The sequence below is a fragment of the Rhinoraja longicauda genome, chromosome 5, assembly GCF_053455715.1.
Source record: "Rhinoraja longicauda isolate Sanriku21f chromosome 5, sRhiLon1.1, whole genome shotgun sequence".
In the NCBI taxonomy this organism is placed as follows: domain Eukaryota; kingdom Metazoa; phylum Chordata; class Chondrichthyes; order Rajiformes; family Arhynchobatidae; genus Rhinoraja; species Rhinoraja longicauda.
Window position 1 is genome coordinate 53881226 of NC_135957.1, and position 15468 is coordinate 53896693.

The 15468-nt window shown below is 41.2% G+C and overlaps 1 protein-coding gene across 1 annotated transcript in view; it reads right to left on the minus strand.

The window, feature by feature from the left end:
* hey2 (hes-related family bHLH transcription factor with YRPW motif 2) overlaps positions 1-10256 on the minus strand; it is a 126143-nt gene extending 115887 nt beyond the window's left edge. Inside the window, exons 1-2 of the mRNA XM_078399575.1 lie at positions 9899-10256; positions 2742-2871 (exon numbers count right to left, since the gene is read on the minus strand). The gene's annotated coding sequence lies outside the window, so the exon portion shown is untranslated. The remainder of the gene's footprint in view (positions 1-2741; positions 2872-9898) is intronic.
* Between the last annotated feature and the right edge of the window lie 5212 nt (positions 10257-15468).

Below are 15468 nucleotides of genomic sequence, written 5' to 3' on the forward strand. Positions count from 1 at the left end.
TCACCCTAGGTCCTCTGGCCACTAGTACATCTGGGAGATTGTTTGTGTCTTCCTTAGTGAAAACAGATCCAAAATACCTGTTCAACTCATCTGCCATTTCTGTGTTCCCCATAATAAATTTACCTGTTACTGTCTTCAAGGGACCCACATCTGTTTTAACTAATTTTTTCCTCTTCACGTACCTAAAGAAGCTTTTACTCTCCTCTTTTATATTCTTGGCTGGCGTACCTTCGTACCTCGTCTTTTCTCCCCGTATTGCCTTTTTAGTTATCTTCTGTTGCTCTTTAAAAGTTTCCCAATCCTCTGGCTTCCCGCTCATTTTTGCTATTCCTAGAATTATTATTTTGTATCTAATAACATTTATAGATAATTCAAGAATTTCTCATATCATTCGACGGGTGGCGCCATCAGCGATGGCAGCCTCGCTAATAGTCCGTCTGTCTTTTTTGTTATTTTTAATGTGTTTTAAAAGTATGTGTTAATGTTCTCTGGCTTGTTTTATGTGGGGGGTGAGGGATGGGGTTGGGAAAACTTTTTTCAGCCTCTTACCTTGCTGGAGATGCGATTTTTCCCCGGTTCATATCTCCGGTCGCTCTGTGGCCTCTGTGGCCTAACATCATGGAGCTAGAGGCCTTGCTCGAGACTGACTTTGAGCCCCACCGCGGGGCCGCGGACTTACCATCTGTGATCCCTTGCCGAGGATCAACGCTCCAACCGCGGCCTGCAGATTTCAACATAGAGGAGCTCGCATTCTCGGGTAGAGACTGATGTCGGGAAGCTCAAAGTCGCAGGAGGTTCGACCAGTCCCGACCCGGGGTCCGATTGCCCGATGCGGGGGAGCTGAGATCCCCCCCCCCCCCCCCCCCGATGAGGGAGCTTGATCGCCGGTTGCGGGAGCAAGATCGCCCCGACAACGGAAGGTTCGAGTGCCCCGACAACGGAAGGTTCGAGTGCCCCGACAACGGAAGGTTCGAGTGCCCCGACAACGGAAGGTTCGAGTGCCCCGACAACGGAAGGTTCGAGTGCCCCGACAACGGAAGGTTCGAGTGCCCCGACAACGGGAGAACAAAGAAGGGAAGAAGATTGAATTTTTTTTGCCTTCCATCACAGGGAGGAATGTGGGGGTGTCGCTGTGGTGGATGTTCATGTTAAAAATGTATTTGGGTGTCTTGCTGCTCTTTATTGGTATGACTGTTTGGCAAATCAAATTCCTCGTATGTTGCAAAACATAACTTGGTTAAGAAAGTACTATTATGATTATGATTATGATTATTATGATATCAAGTAACAACAGAACCACCATTTGATCTTGACCCAAAATGTCACTTAATCCTTCTCTCCAGTGAGGCTGTCTGACCTGCTGAGTTACTCCAGCTTTTTGTGTCTATCTATGATTTGCTAATTTTATTCTGTCCACTGAATATGGCAAACATAAACATTTATTTCTCAAAAATGTTTTGAGTTTCATAAAGAGTTAAGTATGAAACATAAATTGTTGAAACATGCAAGACTAACAGCCTAACCTGTTAGGTTGTGGTGAAAGTACCTACAAAAATACACTCTTGGAAAGCCCTCGGGTTTTGCTATGAACATCTCACAGCAAAGTTCCTGCTATTTAAATGCTCCACAAATCCCCAGGCTCTAGTAAAGTCAGACTGCTATTGCATCTGGTGAAGGGATTGTTGACTTTGGCTTATGGATGCATTCTCTACTGATAAACAGTGAACACTCCCTTGGGGATTTGAATTTCAAACAATACAACACATACAACACAAGAAACCAAGTACTGGGAGAACTTCGCTGTGCAGGCAGCACCTGTAGAACGAAATAGACAGATAGCTTTTTGGACCCTTTTTCAGACTGATTGCAATAGAGGAGAGAAAGTTGGAAAAGAGAGGTGAGGGTGGGACAAAGCCTGACAAGGTGGATGCAGGTAAGATGGGTACAGATGAGGGAGGGAGGGGGGGGGGGGGGGGGGGGAGGGGGGTTATTGGCAGATGGTGGAGTGAGTGATTCTCCAATTTCTAGTGATAACCCCCTCTACATCGCCTCTCTTTTTCCTGCATCCCCGATCCCCGTGCACCCACATCTAGTTTAGTTTCATAGAGAGTACAGAGAGACAGCATGGAAACTGGCTCCTCGGCCCACCGAGTCCACACTGACCATCGTTCACACTAGATCTACGTTATCCCACTTTCTCATCCACTCTCCACACAATTCGGGACAATTTACAGAGGCCAATAACCTACAGATCCACACATTTTTGGGATGTGGCAGCACCTGGAGGAAACCCAGACACAGGGAAAACTTGCAAACTCCACACACAAAGCATATGAGGTCAGGATCGATCAGGGGACTCTAGTACTGTAAGGCGGCAGCTCTACTAGCCACCTACATTCTTCCTCCATGCTATGTTCCCCTCCTCCGCACGCTCATCTCCCATTCCAAGTCTGGCATTTTCCTTATATCCCCCCACATTCCCCTCCCCTCTGTCCCCTTCCACCCCGATCCCTCCGTCTGGTTTATATTCCTCTCCTCTTCTTCTTTCCCTTTGTCACTTACTCCACCCATCTGCTATTCAACCCCCCCCCCCCTCCACCTTTATCCATTGGTCACTTGTCAGGCTTTGTCCCACTTCTACCTCTCTTTTCCACTTTTTTCCCCCTCTTGAAGTTTAGTCTGAAGAAAGGTATCAACCCAAAATATCAGCTGTCCATTTCCCTGCACCAATGTTGCCTCACCTGCTGAGTCCCTCCAGTGGTTTGTTTCTTCCCCTCAAGATTCGAGCATCTGCAATTCCTTGTGTTCCAAAAGAAGAAACCACTTGTGGTGGCTGAAATTATTTTCGACTTGATTTTCTCTCCACCGTGTCTACAGGGAAGACGAAGGAAGAAATACATTTGTAAAGATTTGTAGGTAAAGAAACATTTAAAAAATAGAACAATGAAAATCTGGCAAGATTTACAAATATCGCACTCCAAAAATAATAGTCGTTAGAACATAGTCTGGGAGAAATAAGCTAAACTAATACCAAGAATGATAACACTTGCATGCAAGTTGGGGTGATGAAAGCAAGGGAAGGCTCCTCCTTTAAAATGATTCAGTGAATAATTATTTGTTTTATCAAAAATAATAGTCTTCATGTACACCAAAGCTAATCACATTTATTTTCAGTTCTTTTTGAAAGATCCTATCATAAATGAATGCATTCCTGGTCAGCATTGCAGCAGGCTGGTAATGGAATTTCCACTGATTGTGCAGAAATCAAGACAAGGAATTTTTAGTAAATTTTAAACAAATAGAATTCCTTTTCTGGTGAGGTTGAGAGATTACAGTGATTTTAATACGAGAAGCTCATACGAGAATATGCCTCCTTCTCTCTTATCCTGTTTGATCATCCTCAGGGTTCGATTCACTATTGATCCACTCAGACTGTGGATTCAGGTGACTGACTGGCTCATCCTTGCTGCCTGCAGCATCATTGTAACTGAGTAATATTACTTTTACGGCAATACTCTGCTTGTCACAAACAATTGTAACTTGGAATTTCCCTTAGATCTAGCAATTTCACACTTCCTCCTCCCCTCCTGGCCTGAGCAAAGAGGGCTCTGGGTCTCCTGTCTGGTATCCATGTCAGCTGTTTGATAGAATATTTTGTGGGCAAACACAATTCCAATAATTATAATGGGATCACACCACTCCAATGGGATTCAAGTGGGAAGGAAAATGGTTTCAGTGGAATTATACATCCACAATGAGGTTGCATGTCAGGTGGGCAAAATAAAACCTTTAAAATCTCTGTCACTTGCCTCAAACTAAGTTAAATCTGAAGAAGGGTCTCAACCCATAATGTCACCCATTCCTTCTCTCCCGAGATGCTGCCTGACCCGTTGAGTTACTCCAGCATTTTGTGTCTACCTTCGATTTAAACCAGCATCTGCAGGGTTTTTTTCTACACAAATTAACTGCATGGTAACATGAACTGCCAAATGTAAACAACCCTCTCTCTAAGGGCTTTTAATTCCCTAAATAATTTTTGATGATTAATATTTCCAAAGATATATGAACTCAGACAAAAGAGGCTTACTTTACGATTGTATAGTGAATTATATGGTTCTATGAATGATTAAAACTTACAGGCAGTCAGAGAAGAATGATACAATTCTGTGAATAAACCATGTCCCTTTCTTTTTCCATCTCTCTCTTTCACTTTGTCCTCACATGTTTTCTCAGGAATATTAAACTTTTGGTCAATATCTGAAATCACGGGAGGCACAGCAGTGCAGCTGGTCGAACTGCTGCCTCATTGTGCCAGAGACCTGGGTTTGAACTGACCTTGGCTGCTGTCTGTGTGGAATTCGCATGTTCTCTCTGTAACTGCGTAGGTTTCCTCTGGGTGCTCTGGTTTCTTCCCACATCCCAAAGAGGTGCAGGTTTATATGTTAATTAGGCTCTTTAAATTGCCCCGAATGTGCACGGAGTGGATGAGAAAGTGGGATAATATACAACTGCATTGTGAATGGATGATTGATGGCCAGCATAAACTTGATGGGCCTGTTTCCTTGCTGTATTTTTCAGTCAACTAATAGATAAAACTGTCTTATTGTACAGTCACCCAGCCCTGCTAATAGTAACCACTGTTCTTGCAGATATTGCTATTTCATATTGCTATCCGTCATATGTGTCAGCATATGTAGTGCATTGAACTTTGCATTAGAAATACATTCCATTCAAATCAATATACTTATGGGATATGGCACTTTTATCACTATTGATCAATGATCAATTTAAGGCAATTACATCTATTCGCTTGATGGAGAAATTAAATATGAGATACGGTGAAATGAAGTATTACTTTCTCATTGTAAACAATAGCAACCTCAAACCTAATAAACACGTGCAATTTAGAACATCTGCCCTAACCACCACCTAACCTTCAATCTTGGAACTCTCTGTACTATACGAGAATGATATTTTTATTTCCCACACTAAATTTCCTAAAAATCTGTCTGTGCAAGATTCCATAGTTATTGGTGAATTGTGGAATGTATCCTTCGGGACTTAGATTCAGACTGCCTGGCCCAAACGCCTGGAACAGATAAGAGAACTGCATTCCAATTTAACATACTGCCCATTTCTGAAGCTAGCTAACAGTCAAAAGATTTTCATTCAAAATCACTTGGAAGGCGATTTTAATTCTGAAAAGGATTCAACATTTTTTAATTAAAAAAACCACAAAAAAGAGAAAATTTTCAACGTTTATGTACGTGAGTGACATGGTATTACATCATAACAGTGTTCTGTTATTAGGAACAGATTCCAAATAGAAAGTTATAATTTTACATCATCATTCAGTAATGCTGATGGATTTTTGAAATAGGTCCATCAGACCTATTCCATTAACTTAAGAGTGATTTCTACTGCAACTTACCAGATCATTTGTTCCGCTTCTCAAAATTGATTTAAATACAAAAAAAAATCATTCTCAGTTTTGAGCATGCACACCTTTTAGGGAGTGTGTTGCAGAGTTTTATCAGATTTTACATAAAGATCTGCTTCCTGGTTTTACTGCTGAATGCCTTTTGTGTAATTGAAGATTATGGTCATGCAATTTAGATTCCATCACTAAAGGAAATCATTTGTTTGCAACCCTGTACAAATTCTTAAATCAAAAAAATATATTTTGGAAAGATCACCTCACTCGTCATACCTTTCAACCCCAAGATGATACAAGTCAGATTTATATCACTTGGCTTTCATAATTGAGCTCATTGAGCCCTTCCTTTGTGTTAATGAATTTGAATGTTGTTCTTCCTGGTCCCGGTACACAATCTGAGGTATAGAAATCCAGATGAGATCAGCTAATCTTTGATATAACTGGAGCATAATTTAAAACTTTTTGATATAAAGTCTTCTCCACAGATCCTAATTTTCCCATTTAAAAAAATATTGTGTTTGCTCTTATCCAAGTGAATGACCTCACATTTACCCACAGTCATTAACTTCATAATCCTTTGTAATGTCTTTCTTTTATCCACACTACTTGTTTCTTAATGGTGCTATCTGCAAATTTGGTTATGTACCTCGGCTAGTTCTAGGTTCAAACATACTTATCATGGCATTTTATAGTGGATATTAGACTTTTTCTCTGGAAGTGCAGTGCCACGATACTGTAAACAACATTCTGCTCACTGGATAGACACAAAATACTGGAGTAGCTCAGAGTAGCAACATCTCTGGAGAAAAAGGATAGGTAACATTCCAGGTCGGGTCCCTTCTTCAGTCTGAAAGTAGATGGGGGGTGGGAGGGGGAGGGGAGGGGAGGGGGGGGGGGAGTGAGGGTGAAAAGCTGGAGGTGAGGAAAGACCAGGACCAACCAGAGCAAGCCACAAATGACCTCAGGCAGGGTGGTGTCCTGATAGGCCCATTGTTGGCCAGGGCAGGTGTGATCTCAAGAGGAATACAATGTGTTGAACTGTGAAAATAATAAGACGACTGGAGTGGAAGAAGGGGACAATGGGGGAAGGGGGAGGTGGTCTTTTCTTGCCTCCAGTTCTTCACAGCCCCTCCCAACCCCTACTTTCAGCCTGGTCCCAACCCGAAACGTCACCTATCCTTTTTCACCGGAGATGCTGTGTGGCCCGCTGATTTACTCCAGAATTTTGTGAATATCTTTGGTATAAACCAGCATCTGTAGTATCTTCTGCTCTCTGGTATTTTTCCCTTTGCACTACCTGTTGTACTTGTGTATGGCCTGATTGTACTCATGTAAATTATGAGGTGATTTAACACCTCACGCAAACAAACCCAATACCATTTTTAATTGTATTCCACTGCCGTGCAGCTATCTAAAATCTCTGTGCTTCACTTACTCTGGTCTTACTTGTTTCTCTAATTTCATATCTCTCTCTGTACTGGCTCTGTCTTCAATTGCGTAGGTTCTCAATGTTCCTCCACAGACCTCCTAGGCTCTTTCCTCTGTCTCTTCCTTGTTGAGCAAACCCATCTGTCCCAACATCGCTTTGCATGGCATAGAGGTTGCAAACTCTCATCTTCATAATTAGCATGTTAAGCCAATTGTGCAGTTACTCCTCCTTATACCCGGTGCACTTATGCATAAGGGTGATATTGTGTTTTACACCAGATCCAACTGATAGGTCTGGAAATTTTATTTTGATTTGTTCTTTCGGCATCCGGTCTCGGGATGGAACTGAGAGAAGTGATGAGAAGTGGTGAAATCTTGCCTAACGATTAAGAACTTACATGTGCATTTTATCGCAGATGAGGATATCTGCATCTCTCTCTTCAGCACAAATTTCCTTGGTATAAAGAAAATACAGAAGAAGCTGAATTTGGCAGGAATGTGTAGATTTAACCCTTTGTGGAAACTAGCAATGATAATGGTCTACTAATAATATTTCTTCAAAAATAATATTTTTTGTTATTAATTATGTTGTAAAAATAATTAAGCCCTGGAACATCTCAAATATAATGAAACTCCACAGGATAATTGTTTGCCATCCTTTAAGAATTTTTATTGTACCTTGTAGAGCTCATGTACTTTTAAATTTGTGAGCCTGTTTTGTTCTGACTTAACACAGTTTCTAATATTAAAAAGACAACCAATTATTTGAGGGATTTATTCACAAAATGCTGGAGTAACTCAGCAGGTCAGGCAGCATCTCGGGAGAGAAGGAATGGGTGACGTTTCGGGTCGAGACCCTTCTTCAGGAGATGTTTGAAGTAGCTGCCAGGTGTCTTTCTTGTTACATTTACAACTGCAGTCATTATAGAGGAACCCAGAGGCCTAACAAGTGAGAATGAAATTAGAGGCTTTGCATTGAGAATTGCTGCAGTAAGAGTGGCAGGGAAGAAAATGGTGATGATGTGATTTTCTAAGGCTGTGGATTTTAAAATAAACAAGGTAATTCTCATCTTTTTATGGATTTGCACATCCTTTCCTATCAACTTTCTATCATGTTCTGAATAACCTTTGCAGGCAACTTCATTTGTCAGATAAGGCTGTGTGCATCATGTGTTGGAAAATAAACTCTACTGAAGCATCAACAATTTAATCTTGCAAGGGAACCACTGCAGGTCCATTTGTAAAAAAATGCAAGTGCTTTTTCCCAGGAAAGCCTTCGAGCTATTTTTGCTTCTCATAAAATCTCAAGGACCTTGCAGGGAACATATCTATCTTTTCCCTTTTCTAAAGCTGTGGCTCTGCATTTTCTTTCCCTGTGAACTTCTAGCCAATTGTGCAGTTACTCCTCCTCATACCCGATGCACAGTGCAAATTGGCAGCACATGCCAAGTGAATTGGCTTGCAGTGGCTCTCTTGGCATCCAGTCGGAAGTGGGGGAGGGGATTAAGCTTTCACTGTGGAGCTGAGAGACTTGTGGCCTGGGCTGGGTTTCAGAGTTGAGGGCTGGCACCATACCGGAAATGTAGAGATCTATCGGTAATGAAACCATGGGAGTAGACCTTAAGAGGGCAAAAACCTACTGTGAGCCTCTCCATTCTCCCTTACATTTGTCTTTAATCATTTAAAGCTTTTAAAAGGTCACTGCCAACTGCGAGAGGTAAATAAACCCATGCCACCAACATCAATAAGAGTTAAGATTTCTATGTGGTGCAATATTTGCTAGAAAATTGCTTGCCATTGATTGCACAGAATTGTATTTCTCAGACTTGAAGTAACAACATTTTCTTTTAACAGCGTTTCTTTTATATTGCATAACATTTCATCAGAAATGTCAAAAAATCTACATTTGGTAGCATCATCTCACAGTTATGTACCAGACGTTCCCTTTGAGCACTTTGATTGTAATGATAAGGTATTGGATTTCAAAGAACTTGCTTTCTATGTATAAAATACCTATCCATTAAATCCAGTCCATACTGAGTAAAAAAAGACCTGCATTATAATTTCTCTTAATGTTTACATCAAATTTCATTTAAAATGCTTAATTTTTTTTTGTAAACATAGGCTAGAATTTATCAAAAGTGTATATGAGACTTTAAAACAAAATTTGTTTCCAGGAAAAAAACATCCTCTTTTGTAGAAAACAATACTCTGATAAAGGTGTATCATGGGTCATTCAATTTTTCAGACGAAATGAAAAAAGTTCAAAGAAGAGTTTGAATCTATTTCTTGTTGGTAAAACCATATAGTATTCTTAATCTGCCACCTTTCTCCATACTGCGTATTCCTGTTTAGTTTGTCAGTATTCTCCCACTACACAGAGCCTCGTGTTTCACCTGCCCCAGCCCTAACCTCACCCCATTCACAGAGAAGAAAAGAAACAGAATCTCTGGTGGTTGACAGAGACTTGACACAATGGGCTGACATGAGATGCAAGTGATGCCTATTTGTTTGCCACAATTTCCACAGCATCAGCACTGACACATAGCCCACAGCAAATAGCATGCTGTGGCATCAAGAACAAGCAGCTGGGAAGATTCCAGACAGTAATATCAATTACTTGCTCTCCTAGCAACACAGAAAAGGGTGCAAGGTTTATTTATTCACTGAAGAATGCTAAAATCTGGATCAGTGGAACGCTGGCAAAAGTGGTGGAAATGCTGTTGTAGTTAATTAAATCAAGTTTTGCAATTTTCTGTGGCATGAGCGGAGGCAGCCAGAGACAACCTAACATAATTACGATACATGCATCCTCGCAGTTGATAGCTGCTTCTGATGTGGTTCTGTTTTTGTGGTTGTGTACTATGTGGGAAGGGGGGGGGACTGTAAAATTGTCTCTTCCAAATGGAGACCCGACCTTTTTGTTCTGGGTCGTGTCTCCGTTCCCGCTGCGGTCTACCATCGGCCAAACACCTGGAGCTGGCGGCCACCTGGGACCACCTGGGCTTTTCCGAGCCTGCGGACCGGACTTACCATCTGCGGAGCTGGCTACCTTTGGAGGCTGTGGTAGCGCTGCGGGAGCGGCTGCGACTCGCCTCCGGAAGCTTCGGCCGTGGGCCGCGTGGATATCGGAAGCTCGCAGCCCCCTGGGTGGGGGCCGATATCGGGAGCTCCGGCAGCGGCAGCGTCTTCGCCCGCCCCGGATCGCGGGGCTTGTGTCGGCCCGCCGTGGACCTTTCACCGTCTGGCGCGGTCTGGAACTGGCCGTGGGATTTTCTCTGCCCGGCGGGGGCTTCAATGTCGGGAGCCACGACTGCCACGACTGCCCCGACGTGCAGCGCCAGCATCTTCGCCCGCTCCGGATCGCGGGGCTTGGGCCGGCTCGCTGCGGACCTTTCACCCTCCGGCGCGGCCTGGAACGTGGCAACTTTAACAGCCTGACCGTGGGAGAAGACGGCAGGGGAAGAGAAAAGACATTCTGGCCTTCCATCACAGTGAGGAGGTGACTGGAGGAGACTCACTGTGATGGATGTTTCTTTTTTGTTGTTTTGTGTTGGTTGTGATTGTGTGTGAATTGTTTATTTTTATTGCTCTATTGTTGGACTGTGGGTGACCTTTCATTTCACTGCACATCTTGTATGTGTATGTGACAAATAAAACTTGACTTGACTTGACTTGAGCAAATCATTAAGTGCTAGAAGAACTCAGCGGGTCAGGCAGTATCTGTGGAAGGAATGGATAGGTGGCATTTCAGGTCTGGACCCTTCTTCTCCAGACTGAAGAAGGGTCCTATCCCAGAACGTCACCTATCCACTCCCTCCACAGATGCTGCCTGACCCGCTGAGTTAACTCAGCACTTCAGCCTGAGGGAAAGTTTTCAATAAAAAGCTTTATTTAAACATAAAAGATCAAGGACATGTGGTCCATATTTGGAGAACAGCTGAAGGTTGTTTCAATTCCTATCCTTCATGACTGTAAACAAATTGAAAATAAATTAATGCTATGTAAAAAGAATGCCAACAACCATAGCGATGGTATATTGTTTGGATGGTCAATATTATGTGCCAGGTGTTGGGAGACTGAAGTTTGGTGCCTGACATTCACCACATCAGATTGCCACAGAGAGATGAGGGAGAATCACAATTGATTTTCCATGTTTTTTAAAGCCATGGAAAATGCTCTCTTTCAAGATCTAGTATTGAATCTGGCACAAAGTAATGATCGGCCTTGTTCTGATGGTTAAATTCTATAATTCGCATATAGTTCCCAGTGATTGATTGGCAAACATTATGTGGAAGCCCAGAACTAAAGTTGATATGATTTAAATGTAAGGATAAGGAATGAACAAAGAGAAAGTATACTGGCAGAACAATAACTTACAAAAATGAAATAATTTAGTAATTTGTTATTACTAAACATTATGGGAAGCCAACCATGTTTAGCTGATTTAATTTTCTCTTTAACCTAATTAATATGTTGATTAAAGAAGACTGAAGGACTGCTCATAATGTCAGTCTAGAAAATACGATATTGGTCATTACGATCCTACTGACTGGCTATCAAACAAGCCAATAACTTTCCCACTGTAAATTGTTACTGTCTTCCTCCTCCTTTAGTATCTTAATTCCCCACATAAGGCAACTGTGAACAGTTTAAAAGTCACTCATCAAGAAGGATCCTGAAGCATATGTTTGTGGATTCTTGTGCAGCACTGGGCAATGTGCTTTTACATTTGAGATGTTCTATTAATACCTCAAGATTGACCATTTGATGTAAATCTTATATCTCAAAATAACTCTCCATATGGGTTGTGATCTGACTGTTGGGGAAGTGAGTTTACAGTACAGCCTGCTCTCATGAGAAACTCTGCACACTAAATGTATCTGTGTCACACATATGTGTATTTCGGGAGCAGGATGGAATCTCAGCACAGGGTTTTGCTCCAAATCCTGGAGATTATTTCCCAGGTTATTTATAGATTTCAGAGACATTTATAGCACAGGTCAAATACAGGAGTTAAATGTTGTGATTCATACCAGAAAAAAATGCTAAAAATAATAAAAGGCAATACTAACTTCCAGTCTAGCTAGAAGATGAATGAGCACTTGTCAGATCTCCGGTCAATCTCTGACTTGTCTGTTTTCTGCTGTGCTGTTAAAAGGCAGATTTCGGAAGGAACAGTATGCTTCCTGAAAATAAAAAGAAAATTATAGCCTTAATTGTTTGGATAATGGAAGTTCAGGGAAGTTTGCAAAAGGCGTTTTCTGACATGTTTCATAAATTCAAACATAACCCGAGGCTTACCGTGAGTTGGTTTGATGTTTTCTCCGGTTACATGACTGAGTGTCTAAGTAAATATGCTGCAAATCACAGCCACTATTTTCAAAAGGAATCAGGGCCCTGTTTTGAAATAGGACCCACAAGTAAGACCCAATGTAGCAAGGTACATGGTAAAACAAGCAATAGGAAAAATAGTTAATTGTTTTCATGTTTTGCTGAACCATTAAATTGCTACTTACAATTATGATGTACTTCTGTGGATATAAACAGTGCACTGTTGTCCACATATGTCGAAAAATAATTACTTTTTCAAATCACAGATCATAGATCATTTGTGCAGAATGGTAACTTTTCCCCAATAAGTTGATGATGAACATATGTTGAAAATCAACCATACTTCGGTCTCAAAATTGAAACAAGCAACTGAAAAGTATGTATAAGCAGAACTTCCATTATCTAAAAATGATTAATTTAGCTCTTGGAGTTTTGATTAGAAAACTAGTTGACATTGAATTTGGTTTAACTCCCTTTTTTGTGTATGTTTACAATGTTATTTAGAGATCATAGGTTTAAAGTGAGAGGGAAAAGAGTTTAGAGTTTAGAAGTGCAGCATAGAAACAGACCTTTCAGCCCACAGAGTCCACACCAACTATCAATCTCCCATTCACACTAGTTCTATGTTATGATACTTTCTCATCAACTCGGTTCACATTAGGGGGAATTTTACAGAGGCCAATTAACTTACAAATCCACATGTCTTTGGGGTGTGGGAAGAAACTGGAGCACATGGGGGAAACCCACACAGTCACAGAGAGAATGTACAAACTCTACACAGACAACACCCAAGGTCATAATCTGACCCAGGTCTATGGCACTGTGAAGCAACAGTTCTATCTGCTGCGTCACTACTGTCCCAGGTTAACAGTAATCTGAGGGGCAACATTTTCCACACAGGGTGTGGAAGTTACCAGAGGAAGTTGAGACAGGTACAATAACAACATTTAAAAGGTATTTGGGAAGGTACATGGATAGGAATGTTTTAGAGAGAAATGGGCCAAATACAGGCAAATTGAATTAGCTTATATGACGCACATTGACGAGGATGGATGAGTAGGGCTAAAGAGCCTGTTTCTCCATTGTATGACTATGACTCCATGATATGTCCCAATTTAAAAGGTTACATATAATACGTTCATAAAGCTGAACAGCTTTGCAAAAAGATGGAAAATATGAAAATATTGAAATGTTTTATTTCAATCTTTAGCAATTTGTTTAAGAAGGGAAGTAGAAATAATTCAGAAAATTATAGGATGATGAGCCTCACATTACTGGTAGTTTAGTTTAGTTAGTTCAGTTTATTTTAGTTTATTGTCACGTTCACAATGAAAATCTTTTGTTGCGTGCTAACCAGTCAGCGGAAAGACAATACATGCTACAATCCAGCCCTCCATAGTGTACAAAAGAGAAAGGGCTAATTATGGACAGTCGCTTTTCACTAATTAACCCATCATTACCATCATTAGCCCATCAGCCTAAGGACATAAACCTTTCCTGCCTTTGTCAAAGGCAAGTCATGTCTTATGAACTTAATTGAGTTTTTAAACCTATTAACCTGCACATCTTTGGGATGTGGGAGGAAGCCGGAGCACCCTGGAGGAAACTCATGCAGTCACAGGGAAAATGAGCAAATTCCAGACAGACAACACTCAACGTCAATATCAAACTTAGGTCTCTGGCGCTGTGAGGCAACAGTTCTACGAGTGGTGCTACTATGCCACCCAAATAGATAAAGTTATGAAAGGCATAGGTAGGGTAGACAGTCAGAACTTTTCCTAAGCAGTAAATGCTAAAGGTAAGAGGGTGTAGCATTAAGATGAGAGGGACAAAATTTAAAAGAGATGTTGTGGGCAAGTTTTTATGGACAGTGTGTTTTGGGGACCTGGAACACACTGCTAGGTGTGGTGATGGAGGCAGCCATGATAGTGTATGTCACTGGCTTTCATATAGGCACATGGATTTGCAGAGGATGAAGATATATGGATTACAAGAGGAAGAGGAGATCAGTTTAACCTGGAATCAACATGGTCATCGTAGGCCTGTTCCTGTGCTGTACTGTTTTATATTCTAACACTGATGTCTCAAAATGTGGATCCTATCCAATTGTAAAGAGAGTCAGTTAGAATTAGGAGCGAGAAATGTTAGGACTGTAAAGCTCATTATCATATCATATCATCATATCATATATCTACAGCCGGAAACAGGCCTTTTCGGCCCTCCAAGTCCGTGCCACCCAGTGATCCCCGTACATTAACTATCTATCCTACACCCACTAGGGACAATTTTCACATTTACCCAACCAATTAACCTACATGCCTGTACGTCTTTGGAGTGTGGGAGGAAACCGAAGATCTCGGAGAAAACCCACGCAGGTCACGGGGAGAACGTACAAACTCCTTACAGTGCAGCACCCGTAGTCAGGATCGAACCTGAGTCGCCGGCGCTGCATTCGCTGTAAAGCAGCAACTCTACCGCTGCGCTACCGTGCCGCCCTAACATCCTATTACATTGGTACATAAAAGTGTTGTATTGACATTGATGATAAAATTCTTTGTAGGCCATTTTTATAATCTTAATGGAGCCATCAAAAATCAAGAACAGCATTTTAATAAACCCGCAACACGAAACAAAATGTTCAAAGGGAGATTTTATTTTTCTTAGAGTTCAAAAACTTCAGGATAATCATTTGATTTTTAGAAATTCGCAGATTTTTTGTTTATTGCGTGTCCTTAGTTTTGCTTGATAAACCCATTCTCCTACAATAAACATGTTTAGTTAAGAGATCAAAGCTGTTCAAGTGGTCTTTTTCAACAGCTGCTAAAAAAACTGCCTTCTAATCAGCAAGCATCAGGAGGTTTACTTGTAAAGTGGCAAAATAATAGAACCATAAATTAGCAAAACACCCATCAACCCCCCCACCCTTCCATAGAATGTACAGTGAAATAAGAAGATATGTAAATCCCAACATAGTTGATACTCATGCTTTCAGAAAGCATGTCTCTGTCAAACAAATACACAGTGACTGTGTCTCAGACAAACAAATATACAGTGGTTAAATACTTATGGAGGCTTGATAATCTGGCAAGAGCATTTGTTCCAGTATTTAACCACTGTACACTTGTTTCAAAATAATTGATGGCAGATCAAAGAAGCTTTTGTCATTGAAGCTGAAGTTCGTGAGGTGTACATTGTTTTATGTCTCACCTTGTGCTTCATGAAGTAAAGGGCACTGTCTGGTGCAAATTTCCAATTTAAAAGTCACAGTT